This window comes from Salvia splendens, unplaced genomic scaffold (genome assembly GCF_004379255.2).
Source record: "Salvia splendens isolate huo1 unplaced genomic scaffold, SspV2 ctg518, whole genome shotgun sequence".
In the NCBI taxonomy this organism is placed as follows: domain Eukaryota; kingdom Viridiplantae; phylum Streptophyta; class Magnoliopsida; order Lamiales; family Lamiaceae; genus Salvia; species Salvia splendens.
This window is the reverse complement of record NW_024599173.1, coordinates 6093-22743: the sequence shown is the minus strand read 5'-3', so window position 1 is coordinate 22743 and position 16651 is coordinate 6093. Positions and strand designations below refer to the sequence as shown.

Sequence of the window (16651 nt, the reverse complement as noted above, 5' to 3'; positions counted from 1 at the left end):
GGGATTGGAGGGGGTGGGGATGGTGGCGGGAGGAGGAGGAGGAGATGGGGAGGGGGAGGTGGCGCTTGGAGGTGGAGGGTGGAGGGAGGGAGTTGCGGCGGTGTTGGAGGTGGAGGAGGGCGGAGAGGTGGTGGTGGTGGTGCGGTTGCGACGCCAGCATTTTGGCAGTGGATAGAGCGGGACTCAAAACTGTTATTCGAGTTTAGTTAATATTGTTGGGATTAAAAAAATAAAATGATATTTTAAGTATATTTGTTTAAACCTAGTGAGGAAGAAATTACTCTACTAGATTGAGGATGTGTTTTCTAGTAGTACTATATATTTTTTTTATTAATTTGTTTAGTATTATCTTCTGCAAAATGTCAATTTATTTCAAAAATTATCGGCTTAAAAAATGACGATACCAGATTTCAGAAAATTATAGCAATGAAACACGAAATAAGTAACAAATGAGTGTAACTGAGTGCTGAATTAATTAAATAACAATCAGCATAACAACTAAATGAATGGTTCACATTCAAATCAAATACTAATAATATATGTGAATATAATCTATTTTAAATAAACCGGTCCTATGGTCTAGTGGTTAGGACATTGGACTCTGAATCCAGTAACCCGAGTTCAAATCTCGGTAGGACCTTCCTCTTTTTTATTTTTATTCTTACCTTAAATAATTAAAAATCTGAAAAAAAAATTAGTCCACCCACCTCGATGTGAAATGGAAGAATACCCTTTGTCCACCCAAGTTTTAAATTGCTGAATATTAATTATTAAGAAAATAGTATCATTAAAATGGTATAGAATCATATACTCACGCCCGTACCAAACAATGGGAAGCATTTCTTTTTTTTTGGTGAAGTTTCTATTTTACAAAAATGTCATTTTAATTGGAACGTTCAAAAAAAAAGACATGTCACTTTAAATATGATAAAAGAAATACTACTATTAACAAATAACAAGAAGCATATGCATAATTGCAAGAAGATGGTTATCCGCATGTAGCTACTAAGCTTAACTCTTTTTGTAATAATCTAAAATCATATACGTATTCAAGTGTTTTCTGCATACATCATCAAGTAATAATCTGAAATCATATATTCAATTGTTTTCTGCCTACATTAAATGTGTGCTTATTATCATTGAGACTGAGAATCTAATAGATTGTGAATTTCATATGAAATTGTCTAACCATATTATGCCTTTCTTAATACGATGGAATAAAAAAAAGGAATAGGAGGATGATGAAAGTAGAATGATAATTTAATTTTACTTTTGTGTTTGGTGCATATGTTAAATGTGCGCTTATTTTAGGAAAGTCGCTATAATAGAACAAGCCCTATCTCGAATGTATATACCCAGTTGATTAAATTCTAATTATCAAAGTTTCCTTCTAATACTTAGACTCTAATCCTTCAGCTTTTAAGATCCAAGTCCTCAAGGATCCACTCTATCGAGTGCAGATAATCTAAGTGTTGATTGTTCTCGTAACTGTGAAAAGCTAACTATCTCTCGATTAATTTAGCTAAACGATTATAGTTCTAAAGTTGGTAAGACAAAAGAACAATAAAGTAGCAAATCAAACAAAATAATCACAAGAGCTAGCAAAAAATTTCAATTTAATAGTATATTAAAACATGTTCATAATAGTGTTTACCAAAAACTCCACAAAAGATGTTTAGCTATTCATAGACAAATAGTATTTTGCTTGGATTTGCAGAACTTTGCTCCCGGAGAAATTATGTGTGGAATATGAGATGGAAGAATTTATATGTAGAGAGAGAATGACCGAAGGCTCTCAGATGTATACATAGGCTTGAAAAGATTTAGATATAGTAGGAATTGAATCCTACAATGAATAGAAGAGATTTGGCTTCTCTAGCAATAGTTTTATTTCATTCCTTGAATTTCCGTCTAATTTTCGTTAGCTTTTAACTAGTCTACTCAATGTTCGTAGAATGGTCATAATTTTCTCTACAGAACTCTGATTAAGGTGTTCAAGATACCCACGCGAAGCTCTTTCGAATACGAAGAAAATGATATGCATTATGGACTAATTGGACTTTAACATTGCTGGAAACATTAGCTCGAACTAATGCTGCTGCACCATACTTCAGTTTTGGCTATTTTGTAGTTGTACCTTTTTTTAAAGTCTTTTTCTATAATTTTTTAATAAACACACCAAAATACCAAAATGTAGAAATATATTCGACAATGGATATTATATGCATGATTAATATTCAAAACGAGCCAAATCTAGGTGTTAAAATATAAAAAAATCCATGTTTATCAATATTGCACAAATACACACAAAACACACTCTCATAGTGCACTCAATGCACAAAGACACACACATACTGCACACACATTGCACCATTTCATTCCCTCATTCCATTCTGTCAAACCACGAACGCAATGCATGTTTTAAATCTGAATCTTAATCTCACACAAGAAAGCAGCCAACATCCCCTAACACATTCACATAAGAAATAACACATCACAATAAATCTCGATTCCAAACTCGGATTTATAGAGTGCAAAAAAATTGTAGTTCTCCTTCAACTTCTAGAAAGAGATATGTAACTTAAATAAACTAACACAAAAAAATATGTGGTTTTTCTCTACCAAGAAACAAGCCAAACTAAGCAACAAAAAAATGGTGGGTTTACCAATGCCACCCCAACCCAGAGGAGAATGAGAATGTACTGGGGCAACACCATCACCACATTATTCCCAAAGAATGAACAACAATGTTGCCTCCTCCAGCCCTACTCCCTCATCCCCTCCTCTTCGTCTAAGGGCTCTGGGAATATCTCCCTCGAGTGCCTCCTAGCCGACGAAGAGTGCCCGTTGCCATTGGCATCTCCGTGCGGGCCGCTCCCTTGCGACCCTGTCGTCTTGAAGCTGCTCGGGCCCTCCATCTTCTGACTGGCCGGTACATTTGCCACGTCAATTGAGCTCTGCCGCCAGCTTCCGAACACGGCGGCGTTCCATGACCCTCTAGACGAGGTGGTCCTCAGCCTCTCAGAGCTGCTGTTGTCCTCCCTCACTACCTTGAGAGGGTTTTCCAGGGCTTTTAGGATGTACCGCATCAGCGGCCGTCTTGTGGGCTTCGGGTTCAGGCAAGACCTGGCGACGATCGCCATCGCCCAGACCTCCTCCAGTAGATCCTCGTCTATGATTAGCGATGGGTCCAGGATGTTCGTCACGAGCTCCTTGTCGTATATGCTGATGTAAGGCAGCGTCATTTCCAACCAGTCCTTCATGGCTGCGTCGGAGGATGAGCTGATGCCTAGTTTACCAGTGACAAGCTCGAGCAGAACCTTCCCAAAGCAGTATACATCATACGCGCATATCGCGTTGGGCGTACCTGGCAATTTTTGCACAAGAGATTCAGATGATGTAAAGTAGAAACATATTAAAGTGTTTATCAAATTGAGATTCAAATTTACTAGAAACATGTTTACATTTCCTCAACAGGTGATGAAACGTTCAACATCTCGTATACTATTTCCTAATTACATTTATTATATACAAATAAACTGATTGTCATAGTGCAAAAACTCGAGTAACCGCACAAACCATGCACGTAGGTCGGGTTAGCCTGGACCCCCAAATCCGAACCAAATTTGACTCGCACAAACTCGAATTTTATCCAAACTCAACTCATGGCTTAAACTCATGATCCATTTCATAAAAGCAACACTTCTAATAAGAGTTATACCTTAAAGTTTAAACAAATAAAAGTTACTGTGTGATTGTTGTCATAAAAAGTACTAATTGCTATTATGAATAAAAGAAACCAACTGTCAATTAATAAAAATGATTATGTTGAAAGTAGATATAAAAAAATAATTAATATACCATCATTAGATAAAAGTTAAAGTTTAAAGAGTGAACTACAAAATAGGTCTTTGGAAAATTAAGGTTGCATATTTTCGGTATCTAATAAAAAATATCACTAGAGGTCTTCGTAAGAAAGGTTTACCTTGACCGGAGGTTCGGAATCGTAACCGACTACTGAATTTAGCTGTTGAACAAGAAGTAAACTAAAATCGCAGCAGCCAAAACAAAAACAATGGCAAGGACCACATTTAAACTGTTCCTAAAGTTTGCAGAACTCATGTAGCATAGGAGGGTAGCGTACAAACACATAGATAAACTAAGTAAGAAAAGGAACGAAGAAATAAATAAAACATAAATTAGGTATACCTGAAGCACCTGAATCCGTCGTCCTGCATAAAAGGAATTAAAAGATCAGCAAAATATAGCAACACAAACAGTATTTCACATAGGCAATTATCAATCTTTTCTTTTTCGGATAATAGTTCTAACTTCTGATTACAATATGAGTCAAACCTAATATAGATATTTAAGATGATGACTATAATAATGATAAGTGAAATGGTATTAAAAAAGGGTGAGTATCATTAAATTATCTACACTAAAAAATAAATCAGCAAAGAGTGACTACTCACTGCGGCAAACGCAGCAACCTTGTGATCCGATTCTGATGAATTTCACCTTCTTGGGCACAAACCTCGCTTAAACTTCCGAGTCGTACTTCAAATTTATCATCAAGAAGGATGCTACTGGCTTGGACATCCCTTAAAAAAAGAATACAGCAGTTATAATTAGATAATTTTGGAGAGAGATTTAGTGCAAATTTCCTTAGAATCGGCATTAGAAATTTTCACACCCATCAACAAACAAAATTTCTCAGAATCGGCACTAGTGCTATTCACATTCATCAACAAATGAGCATAAACAGTAACTAAAAAGATTATTTTGCTAAGAAAAGGTAGTCTTGGAAACTGTATATCCTCCCTTACTCATTTTTCTTTTCTACTTGTTTAAGCTGAGAGTGTACACGGTTATAGTAATTTTCAAACATTGCAGGCAAGCACATAGACACCATTAAATCATCAAGAAATCTAAGATGAACAAGGGACAAGTTCGATAGAGTTACATATACAACCCACCAAGATAAGCATATGTATTTAATTGAGAATCAGTAACAGCAGAATTAAAACTTCTCTCTCTCTCTCACTCACTCTCTCTCTCTCTCTCTCTCACACACACACACACACACATTTCACCAACTTTCCAATTGGTTATGGCATTCAGGTTAATTCATGCCCATTTGTGGATAAAAGCCAAAAATGGTTAACATAAATGAGTGTCATCTTAAACTAGATTCGATCAATCAAATACTGAGACAGAATGAAATGCCAAATAAAACCTACACTTGCCATAAATGACAGCAGCGAATCCTATGAATTTTTCCAGGTCGGAAGCAGGAAGTTATTTATGTGGATTTATATATTTCACTAGGTAAATTCTTAGTGACAAAAATATGGTATGAAACGTGTCAACAATGTTCCTATTCTAAAAAACAAAGACAGACTCATTTTCTGGTTAGCACATCTGTGCTAATTCACTTTATCGACACGGGGGCAACAAGAGCGCATACAAGAAAAGATAATAAATGATCCTCTTTGATGTATGTTTGGCAGATAGCTCTGTCACTCATTTAATTCACATTAATCACCAACCATTGCTCGCAAACACGAATATCTATCAGATCAAGGTTGAAATTTTACTGTTAAATGAATATAAATCAAAGGACGATAATGCAGTTGGGATGTATGCAAACATGAATGAGTTGTAAAGTACCGGTGAACAAGTGGAGGAACACATTCATGATGTAGGTAACAGAGACCCTCTGCCGCTCCAATCGCGATTTTGAGTCTGGTTATCCAATCCAGCGACTGTAAACCATCTTCCGTATCTGCTTTCTTGAATAAAGAGCTAGACAGGTCCCCATTTGGCATGTGTTTGTAAACAAGAAACTTCTCGTTCTCATTCTCCAAGCAATGCCCTAAGAGGGGTACCATTGTAGGATGGGTAATTCGGCTGAAAAGGTCCAATTCCGACATGTAAGATTCCTTTTTGGCGGACGAATCCAAATCCACCTTCTTCACCACCACATGAATCCCACCATCAAGTAGCCCCCGGTAAAGGTCTCCTGAATGGCCATTCTTCATTAAATTAGCATCATTGAATTCACCCGTGGCTTGGAGAATCTGCTGGTAAGTAAATGCATCTCCAAGATTCGAAAAATTCAATGATGCGCCAGGTGGAGGAGGGCTTCCACCTGCTGGAACTGGCCCCACACTTATACCTCTCTGGTTAGGCGTCCCTGTCTTGCGCTTGCATATAAAGCACAACACAATTATAAATATCACAAGCGCAATCAGTCCAACACCTCCAAACACAGAAGCGAAAATGAGAGCTTTGTGATCCTTCTTGTCGGATTTTGGAGGTGGTGAAGGAGGGGCGCTCGGCTCCCCAAAATTGTCGAATACCAAATTTCTTTCAGCATAGAATGTGGCACATTCCGTCCTGCTCCTCTGACTAGTCGAGTTTTGGAGGCAGTTCATGCCAAGTGCCGTGCTGCCACGTGCAGAAATAGGAACCGAACCCTCGAAAAAATTCACTGACATGTCAATAAAACTAAATCTCCTAACTACAGGTGTAATATTTCCATAAAACGAATTCTGAGAGATGTTAGCTACAGCGCTACTAGCATTAACTCCCGCACTAACATTAAATGGCAGCATTCCCGTAAAGTTATTCGCAGACAAATCAAGGAAATCCAACGAGGGTAACGACCAAAGCAGATCAGGAACGCCGCCAACGAATTGATTCCTTCCCAAAACGACAAACTTTAGTCGAGTCAAAGAAGGAAACAAATTATCAGGCAACTGCCCCGAAAGCAAGTTGCCTCCAACTACCAACCGTTGCAAGTTCCTCAAACCTCTCAAATCCAGGGGCAGGGAACCCGACAAAGTGTTGGATCCAAGATCAAGATCAACCAAACTAGAAAGATCACCGAGCTGTGGAGGGTATCGAAGACGACAAGATATTCCCCGAGAGATTCAGATACCTCAACCTCGAGAATCTCCCAATCCCCGGAGGAATCTCCCCAGACAAGCGATTCAACGACATATCCAGCACAGTGAGGTTCCGGAGATCAACAAAAGGCACTGGAATCAAGCCGGTAAGTGCATTCCTCGAAAGATCAAGCACAGACAGGCCATCCAACTGACCTAAACTCGAGGGAAGGGCACCAGCAAGATCATTGGCAGAGAGATACAGCTCAACCAAGCTACTCAAATTTCCAAGGGTTGATGGAATTGAGCCATTGATCAAACAAGACCTAAGATCAAGCACTCGGAGGGATGCAACCCCCAGCCCCAGCCACTCCGGAATCGGGCCAGGGAGGGCGAAATAGGAGGCGTTGAACGACGCCAAGAAGGTCAAATTCCGAAGGGCATCAACTGAAAATCGAGGGTTTAGACTTCCCCTCTTAGTTCTCCTAAAGCCAGAGATGTTGATTCCTGAAACGCTGCCGTTTAAGCATTGGATTCCGACCCAACCACTGCAAGGGTCGGATTTTATCGGCCACTCTCTGGCCCTCAACCCTAATGAAGATCTCAACTGAAGCAAAGCCAATCTCTCCTGCCCTAGAAATCTGGAATTGCTGCTCTACTGTGCAGCCAAACAGCAAAAAAAAGAAAGCTGAAAAAATGTAAACTGCTCTGCTCAGGCGATCCACCATTTCTGCTCAATGTTCATTGAGCTAGGGCCATGCGGGTATACATAAGCAAGTGAGGAATCGTTCGCGTATGCATTTGGTGTAAATCTTGGCGCGCATTAAAGGAAAACAACTATTATTAATAAATACTAAGAAAATTAGCTTTGTTGGCAAGCGCTCACCTTTACTGATGGACAAACAAAGAAGAAATTGTGATTTGATTCCCTCTTCAGAGCTCAACCAAAGTATATTCACTTTCTCTCTCCTAATTCAGTTTGGCTTCTGTCGACGACGGAGGAGAGAGAAAAGGGGGGAATTTTTATGTGAAGAGTCAAATTGTTTTGGGTATGTAGTTGGACAGAGGAGAAAATCGGGTTTGAAATGCAGAACAGTATTTACTAATTAGAGAGAGAATGTCTCTCTTTCTCTCTCTCTCTAATTAACTCTGCTGCGCAGTAAAACTATCCTTTTTCTTCTCTCTCCTCAGCTTTGCAACCTTCTCCGGCGGTAGCTGATGCAGCTTCCAGCGGGTCGGGTCGGGTCACAATTTCGGGTTTTGAGATTAAATGCTTGAAACGGCGTCGGATGCAGGTGGTGCGGTGTGCATGTGCTGATCTGCTATTTGGATTTTTCTAGTTGTTTCTTTTTTCCTTTTTCAAATTAGGTTAATGAAATTGAATTCTTTTCTATTGTTTGTCGAATTTATTTTATCAAATTTAAGTGGGCTTTAGTTTTTTTTTTTTAAATATTAGTAGTATTAAACATATAGACTATATTACTAATATATTGAAGTGGAGTACAATACAGTACTAAAATAGGAACTAAATTAAAACAAAAAGTGAGAGTACGATTATTCTTTTTAAGATATGTCAATTGAAAAGTCGATTTGTCTATTTACGATAAATTGTTGGTACAAAAGAGTAATTAATTAAATTTGAATTAATCATAAGAAAGGATTTTATTTAAGTACAATATTAGCTAATGGGGCGAATCTACTAAAATTAATGTAAATATTAGACCTAAATATCACAGCTAAGTTATGTCTGGACATAACATTTTGTTGAGGTAATTTTACCATGTGAACAGATAATCATACGAAATTGAAAAATATAAATAAGTTAACCTAAAAAACTTGTATTAAATTTAAATTTAAATTTAAAATTAAAATTAAAATTAAAATTATACGGTTTGAAATGGAATTTTATTAAATTCTCAGGTATGATATTACTAATTTTTTTCGGACTTCAAATGATTGCCAGCTAAGTCTGGAAATGACTGATAATGGAGTAATTATGATTTATTTATCTATTTATTTTGGATGGATAAATAAATTTAAATTTAAGACAATACCATCAAAAATTCGAATGTAAAATATTTACCTCTAGACATTACCCTTTCTACCACTTGGCTATCTAATACTCCCTCCGTCCCGGGCTACTCGCTCATTTCCTTTTCGGCTCGGAGATTAAGGAATGAGTGTATAGGAAAGTCAAAAATGACGGCTGTAGGTGAAATTTTTTACTAAAAATGGAAAGAGTGCAAGTAACTTGGGACGCCCAAAAAGGAAATAAGTGCGAGTAGTGCGGGACGGAGGGAGTACATAGAGTAATTATGACTTATGAGCAAATTTTGGGATTTAATTTATTTCTTTTATGTTAGAATTACTACTTTTTTACTTGCCAACCAGATATTGCATTAAAAGATCAGAGTAAATCAGGTAATCATACTCGAGCTCCTAGTAATTATTACCTATCATTAACAATTTCACAACCGTTTTTATACGAATTATTTGGTGGAAATTTAATGGGAGACATTAATAACGTTAAATGTTCTTCATGTTTATGTACGCTTATAGTATTACCTAAGTAACTACTTTGTATTACCTAAGTAACTACTTTTGTTGGAGACAATTATATTAATCACATGTTTTGTTGGAGATAATTATATTAATCACATGGAATTTGCATCGGCAACGGTGGACGCACGACGTCCGTCCGTCCGTGCCAGCGGCACGGAAGACGTCGTCCGCCCCTACGCTCGCGCGGCTGGCACAACGATGCTCGATGCATCAAGCACGTTCGTGTCAGCGAGCAGGTGACGTGGCTGGCTCTGATTGGGCAACGGCATATCCATTGCATTTGAATTTTTTTTTTAAAAAATCAGTTTTTAATTAAAAAAACCGATTAAAAATAAAAAAAATATTTTCCCACTTCCCAAAAAAATATATCCGTTTTCTACCCACTTTTTTCCCCAAAAATACACATTTTCATCTATAAATACCCCACTTTCACACCAAAAAATTCACACCACACTACACAATTCTCATATACATTCTCTCAATTCCATTCTCATCTACATTCTCTCATCTCCATTCTCAATCTTTCTTCCACTCCTACAACATAACAATGTCCGGCCAAGGCGATCACCCTCCGGGCTCCCACGGTTGGAACCCCGATTGGTTCGGTTCACAACTGTTTCCTAGTCCGGAAACGGAATATTCGGCCCCTCCTCAAACCCAAAGTTCAGGCGTTCCAGGTGGCTACCGGCCTTACCCGATCAACGACCAAGATGTTCCCGAAGGGCTATAGGGGTGGACACTCGAGCCTAGAGCGAGGTCGACCGCCCCCTCCTACTCGCGGTGTCCGCACACCGTACACCCCGGTGGAGATGGAGCAATTGTTCAAGGCGTTCTTGTCAATCTCCGAAGATCCGAAGGTTGGCACGAACCAATCCAGCGATCACTTTTTGTGGCACATTTGTCGTTGGTACAATGAAAAACGGCCGGAGGGAACAATCGAGCACAATGAGAGTATGATGCGCAACGCCATCTACAGAGCCAACGAACAAATCCAAAAGTTCTAGGGGTATTACCTCCAGGAAGAGCGGTCGGCGGGGAGCGGCCTGAGCGATGTCGATGTCATCACTGCCGCGATGAACACCTACCAATCCATGAACTACAATTCATTCAAGTACCTCAACATTTGGCAGGAGACGCGGTCGCATCCGAAGTATAGGGGAGGCGTAACATCCTCCTCTAGCGGCTCCTCCAAACGGTCAAGGTCGGTATCCTTATCTGACGCCGGCTCCGAAGACGTGGTTAGCCAACTCGCCGGAGCTAACTTGGGTAGCCCCGACGTTGGCCCGAGCGGTTCCCAACGCCGACCGCAAGGAAGGAAGAAGGCGGCGGCCAACCGCTGTCGCGCCGCGACTCCATCCGGCGATGCTCCTGAACCCGCTCCCGTTCACGTTCCCGTGCCGTATGAGCCACCTCCACCCCCCACCAACTCGTTGTGGGCGATTTTGGCCCAACTCAATATGGTCGATAGGTCACTATGACCCCCGCGCAACTTCAATCACACGATGCCATGATATTGGGCCTCCAAAAACAATTGGGGGGTAGTGCCGCCGGATGAATAGTCTTCCACGGGGATATTTTTAGCTTTAATTATGTTAATTTTAATTTTTAGTATTTTAATTATATAATTTTTAATTTTTAGGATTTTAATTATGTCTTTTTTTATTATTGTAATTTGTAATATTATTTCGGGATTTTGTAATGAATTTTAATATTATGAAATGTTTTTATTTAAATTGAATAATAGAATGGTGGGACTCTTGTGCTCGTCCTTGCAGAAGAGCACAGCTGTGGGTGTTGTGCTCTTGCCTAAGAGCTGATAAACTCGTAGTTTAGCAAGTATTTTGGATGTTTAACGTGAATATTTCAGTATTTTGTAGCATATTACTTGAGTTTGCATTCATTATCCACTATTTAGGTGTTTTGATGAGTTTGTCGAGTGTTTGTAGTTAAAACAGATGAAAATGAGTTGAAAAGGAGTTTGAGGCTGGAGTACAGAGACTTCGCCCGACCGGGCGTTCGTGCTTAAGAGAAACGCTCGATCGGGCGTTTTGAGCGAAGAAGGGACCTAGTTCAGAGAGTTCACCCGACCGGGCGTTCTAGCGACCTAAAATCCCCCGACCGGGCGGTTCGTGCGGGAAGTTACAATTGCTTTTATTTCCGCCCTGGGTATAAAAGGGACCTAGGTTTTCGACACCAGCAGACATCAGACACGTCCAGAAGCAGTTTTTGAAGGGTTGAGAGCGGATTTGAGAGACAAGGAGTCCCAATCCTCAACAAGGTTGAAGACGAAGACGAATTGCCGTTCAATACATCCTTGGGAGTATTTTCATCAGTTTTCCTATTCAACTCAATGTTTATGAATTATTCTTGTGTTTTTGAGTTGAATATGAGTAGCTAAATCTTTTGTAGAGTATTGGTGAAGACTACAGTGAACACTTGTGATTAATTCAATAGCTTTTGATTACCTATGCTCTTGTGATTATTTTGTTTCATTCTTATGCCTTTTCAATTCAATTGCTTAGCTACCATTTGGATATGTTGACCTAGATTTGTGTAATCGAGACATACCGGTTTAGGATTGATGAAAGAATGAATAACGCCTAGATAATTTGCATTCGAGAGAATGAATTCTAGAGTGAGGGCTTGGGTCTTTTTTTTAAAGGAGTTAATTGTGGAGTATTAGAAGAAGACTTCAATATTAATAGTTAATCAACGGGTTGAGTGCACTCGAGAGGGGGCTTAGCCTAGACTAGTGACTTTCCTACTAATCCTAGAGACTTCAATGGGTAATCAAAGTTGTTGAGTTGCTTACATTGCGGTTGTTGTAGTCGGATCCACGGCTCTACCTCGTTATCCTATTTGAAACTTGCTCTTTTGTCTCTTGTTTTACTTTATTTATGTTTAATAATTACATACCAAAACCAAACCTTTGATTTGTCTAGATAGTAGTTAACATCGGTCCGTGGTACTTGAGTTCATACAATTTGTCTCTGTGGGATACGATACTCTAGCTTGCTTTGTGCTACATTAACACCGTACACTTGCGGGAATTTCTTGTGTTAAAATAAGTTGAGTCAAGAGAAGGCAGAAAAAGTGGCGCCGAACCCACAACCGTGTACTTAGGGTGTGGGAGATAATAGACGCATTATGATATCCGGTTAATGATTTAATATATAGATTTAAAGGAACGTGAAGAAGTGTGTTAGAAAAATTTGTGTATGTTAATCTCATTTTTAAATGTTATAATAAAAATATGTGTAGAATAAGTTAATATAAGTATGAAATTATTTATTAAATATACTAAAAGTTAAATAAAATATGTACTGGGACATTCTAAAAAAACAACAAACTGGATTATTTGATGGCGGCACCGTGCGGGGAGTAATATTTTAGTTGTATGTATAATAGGAGTATAAACCAATAATTTCCTTTTAGAGTAGATAGCTCCACATATCTTCTACTTAATACTCCATACTCCATGCGTCCATGGTTAATAATGTTTTTTTCATTTTGTTCCGTCAATAATCATGTCTAATTTTTCTAATATGACCCACCAATTTCTCTCTTCATAATCATGTGGTTCTGATGTGATAGAGTCGTATTCTTAATTAGGATTTTTCCGTATAATAGAGTAATTTCTATTTTGGGCAAAAATTAACATATTTAATATCTCTTATTTTATCCACTCTTCCATTTAATCTATTTTCAATTTTTTCACTCATATTTTATTCTCTCTTCATAAATATTTAAAATTGTTTATTGCATGGTTTCAATCAAAAAATTCAAACTACGCCCGCCAAAGATTCGAAAACATGTTCGAGGTCTATAAAACAATAATGTTGAAATGAAATTTACAGGTCAAATCTTCTATTTATTGTCATGGACCAAAATCTAACATCTCATTTCTCTAACTGGTGTTTTTTTAATCAAAACATTCTATGGGTGAGGGGTTAGGCGGACCCCAACCTGATTTTCTTTCACTTATTGGGCGTCAATAGGATGTATCGCCCATTGATAAGGGTTTAGAGTAAACCCTTATCATTCAACAATGGATCCAACAATGCAATGATATTATTTTGGATTATGACGCATTTTCCTCTTAATTAAGTTAGTGTTATGGGTGAGATTTTTATTTTGTTACTATTGTATCTAATGCCAGGTTCATGATTTGGAAATGGAAGCGGCGGATATGGCTATTTTTGGTCTTTGGGGCGACATAGGAGGCAAATGGAAGGACATGAATTTTTTTACGTCTGGATAAGGGAAAATTAGTCGCGTGTTGGCGGGGTTGCCCCCTCCCGTCCCCTAGATCTGCCACTGATCATATCGTTGTTACGTAAATATTTCTAAAGTGGTATGTTTTTGTATCAAATTTGTAAGCTGAAATTTAATATACGTTACCGGTGGAATTTTGAAAAAAGTTCTACCATTGATATTATCTTTTTTCTATGAAATCTTTTGAGTTTTAAACAACTGTAAAAATTAAATAAAATTGAAAAGGCTAAAAAATGAATCGACTAATACTCAACAATTAGTTCTTCTTATTTTGTTTGAATTCGATATTGAGATTGTTTGTTGCATGGTTTAGATTAGAAAATTCAAACTATGCCTATACTGTGCCTATCAAAGATTCGAAAACACATTCGAGATCTATAAAACAATAATGTTGAAATGATATTTACATCGTGAAAATGACTCAAAATCTCACCGACGAATTAAAATAAATGAACGGCTATGGGGACTGAGAATTTTTTTCGGCAAGACCTCCAACAACGTTATTAGTAGGATAATGTTGATGAAAGAATGAGATAAAAAAGAGAGATAAATATGTTTAACTTTAAGGAATCATATTTATTTTTATCTGCCTCAAATTTGACAATTTTAAATACAAAATCTACTAACAATTAACAAGAAATTAATTGACATAACCATTATTTAATTTAAGAGAGAAAAGCTAATTAATTCAAATTAAACTTATTTTCAGTATAGAATTGTTTGTTTTTAATCTTGAAGTCATACTTTCTATAGTTTCCCGATAATCGATTTTCATTTTTATTACGTATAAATTGTCATCCATGACCATGAATATTAAATACAACGCGCTCATTTACTCTGGAAAGGACGTATTAATCGAAAAATTAAATGCAGTTGTTCGAAATATTTAATATCCATGTTATTTTGTTGAGAATATTTGTTAAGAATGGAAAATGAATGGACTGATTTAAAAAGTCTTATAGAATATTATTCTTTTATTTTCTGGAATGTAGTAATAAAGATGCCTTATACAATATCCAAGATGGCTATAACGATGTCAAAATAAATATTCAAGTGTATCCATTTGCCATTTTCACAATTAAATTTTTGAGAAGTGGTGATATATTTGTGATTTAATTAACTTTTAATTTAGTTTAAGTTATAGTAAATTAAATTAAATACCCCTTAGTCAAATATCCACCGAGTAACTCAGTACAGATTTGATATGTTCAAATCTATGACCTTTAAAACATATATAATCAGTTTTAAAACAAAGAGATAAAAGGCATTATAATGGTTATACTAATATTTCACCACAATTAAAATTGTTCAAATTTCATTGTAAGCACTGACAAAGTTAGCTAGGACTAATAATATATATGACTACAATGAAAATTTTAGGTGGTTGGTAGATAGTACAACAATATAATTGTAATTGTAAATTTCAACTATGGGTGAAAACAAGAGTTGGTTAGAATATTTTAAATTGCTTAACAACAAGAAAAAATAGTGAAATGTACCTATCTATTAAATGTTTTTGGTCTATTACATATATGTGCATCCTTAAAAGTCAATCTCTGTTATCTCATATTAATACATAGTAATCGCTACTTATTAATTAGAAGACGATTCTATACAAATATAAAATTAATACAATTAGACTAGAGCTAATAACAATTCGATCTTCACAATACCGACCAATTGAATTGATGAATTTGAATATCACATGATGTTGATTATAGAAAATTAATTATTTATGAGTACACTATGCATCTCAACTTAAGAAATATCGTGTCTACTCCAATTTATGAGTTATGGCATTTTAATTTTAGAGTTAATTCATAAAAATATCCATTTTATACAAAAATAAGTATATATTCATCCATTTTTGTCATATGTATTTTTTTTACCTTGATTTGGCCGACTTAATAGTGTGTGAAACATAATTGCCCTAGGGGAAAATTGACATTTACAATTTCTTTTCTTTTTAATTATTGTATTGTTATTTAATAAATGAAAAATGGATAAGTAGGCAACACGTCTTAGTCAGATTATTTAGAATGTCAGATGATGAAATAGAAGTGCAATATTTGTTAGTTCATTTATGATTATTTCTGTAGAGTTTGGGGAGAAAGTGATGAACAAAATATTTATGCAATTGAAATATTGTAGTAGTTGACAATAAACGAAGCAAAGAAATGGTTGCCTCAATTATTATGGGCGAAATCATTGCTTGATTTATAAAATGCAGAAACTAATTATCTGGTAAATAATTACAGAAAATATTTATTTTCCCCAACTATTGATAAATACATGGCTGCGTTATTTAATTGACGATAAATTATTCATAAAATTACAACATTGTCAGTACAAAAACTTATAAATAATTGATGTTATAGTAGTATTATTTATGCTTTTCAATTCATTTGCTTGGACATTCTATAATTATATTGCGTGCTGAATTAATTTATCAGTGATGTGGACTTAATATTTATGAAAAACATGGAGACCTCATAAATAGTTTCTACCCATTTAAGACCAATGTTTTTATTAATCAAATTGAGATATTTTTGAAAAAAACAGTTATAATGGCATAAGTGGAAAGGGCAGGATGACCTTAGTGCAAGCCTTTCAGAATAAGCTTTTATTTGGTAATAGTAACATTTTTGTGGAGTGGCCTTACTATAGTACATAAAATATATAGTGTATATTGATGGATTTGATTTTTTTTAAGTTGCCAAACACTATTTGTGAGTGAACTCCACTATATAACAATATTGTGGTTGGAATTAATTAGCACATATGTCTTAGTACACATTATCGTATCATGCATCATCATTCATGACTCATTAACAATTGTCCTTCCGCCTCTTAAAATCATTATATAATTGCCAATTAAGCCTCACCCTTATTATCTGGATATAAATTAGTTCAAAATTCAA

The 16651-nt window shown here is 36.5% G+C and overlaps 1 non-coding gene and 1 pseudogene across 1 annotated transcript; one reads left to right on the top strand and one right to left on the bottom strand.

Annotated features, from left to right (window-relative positions):
- Window positions 1-568: 568 nt before the first annotated feature.
- On the top strand, window positions 569-640 carry TRNAQ-CUG. The gene has a single exon. It is a non-coding gene; the product is annotated as a tRNA-Gln (tRNA).
- Window positions 641-2480: 1840 nt separating this feature from the next.
- LOC121790436 lies at window positions 2481-7773 on the bottom strand (annotated as a pseudogene).
- Window positions 7774-16651: the final 8878 nt, after the last annotated feature.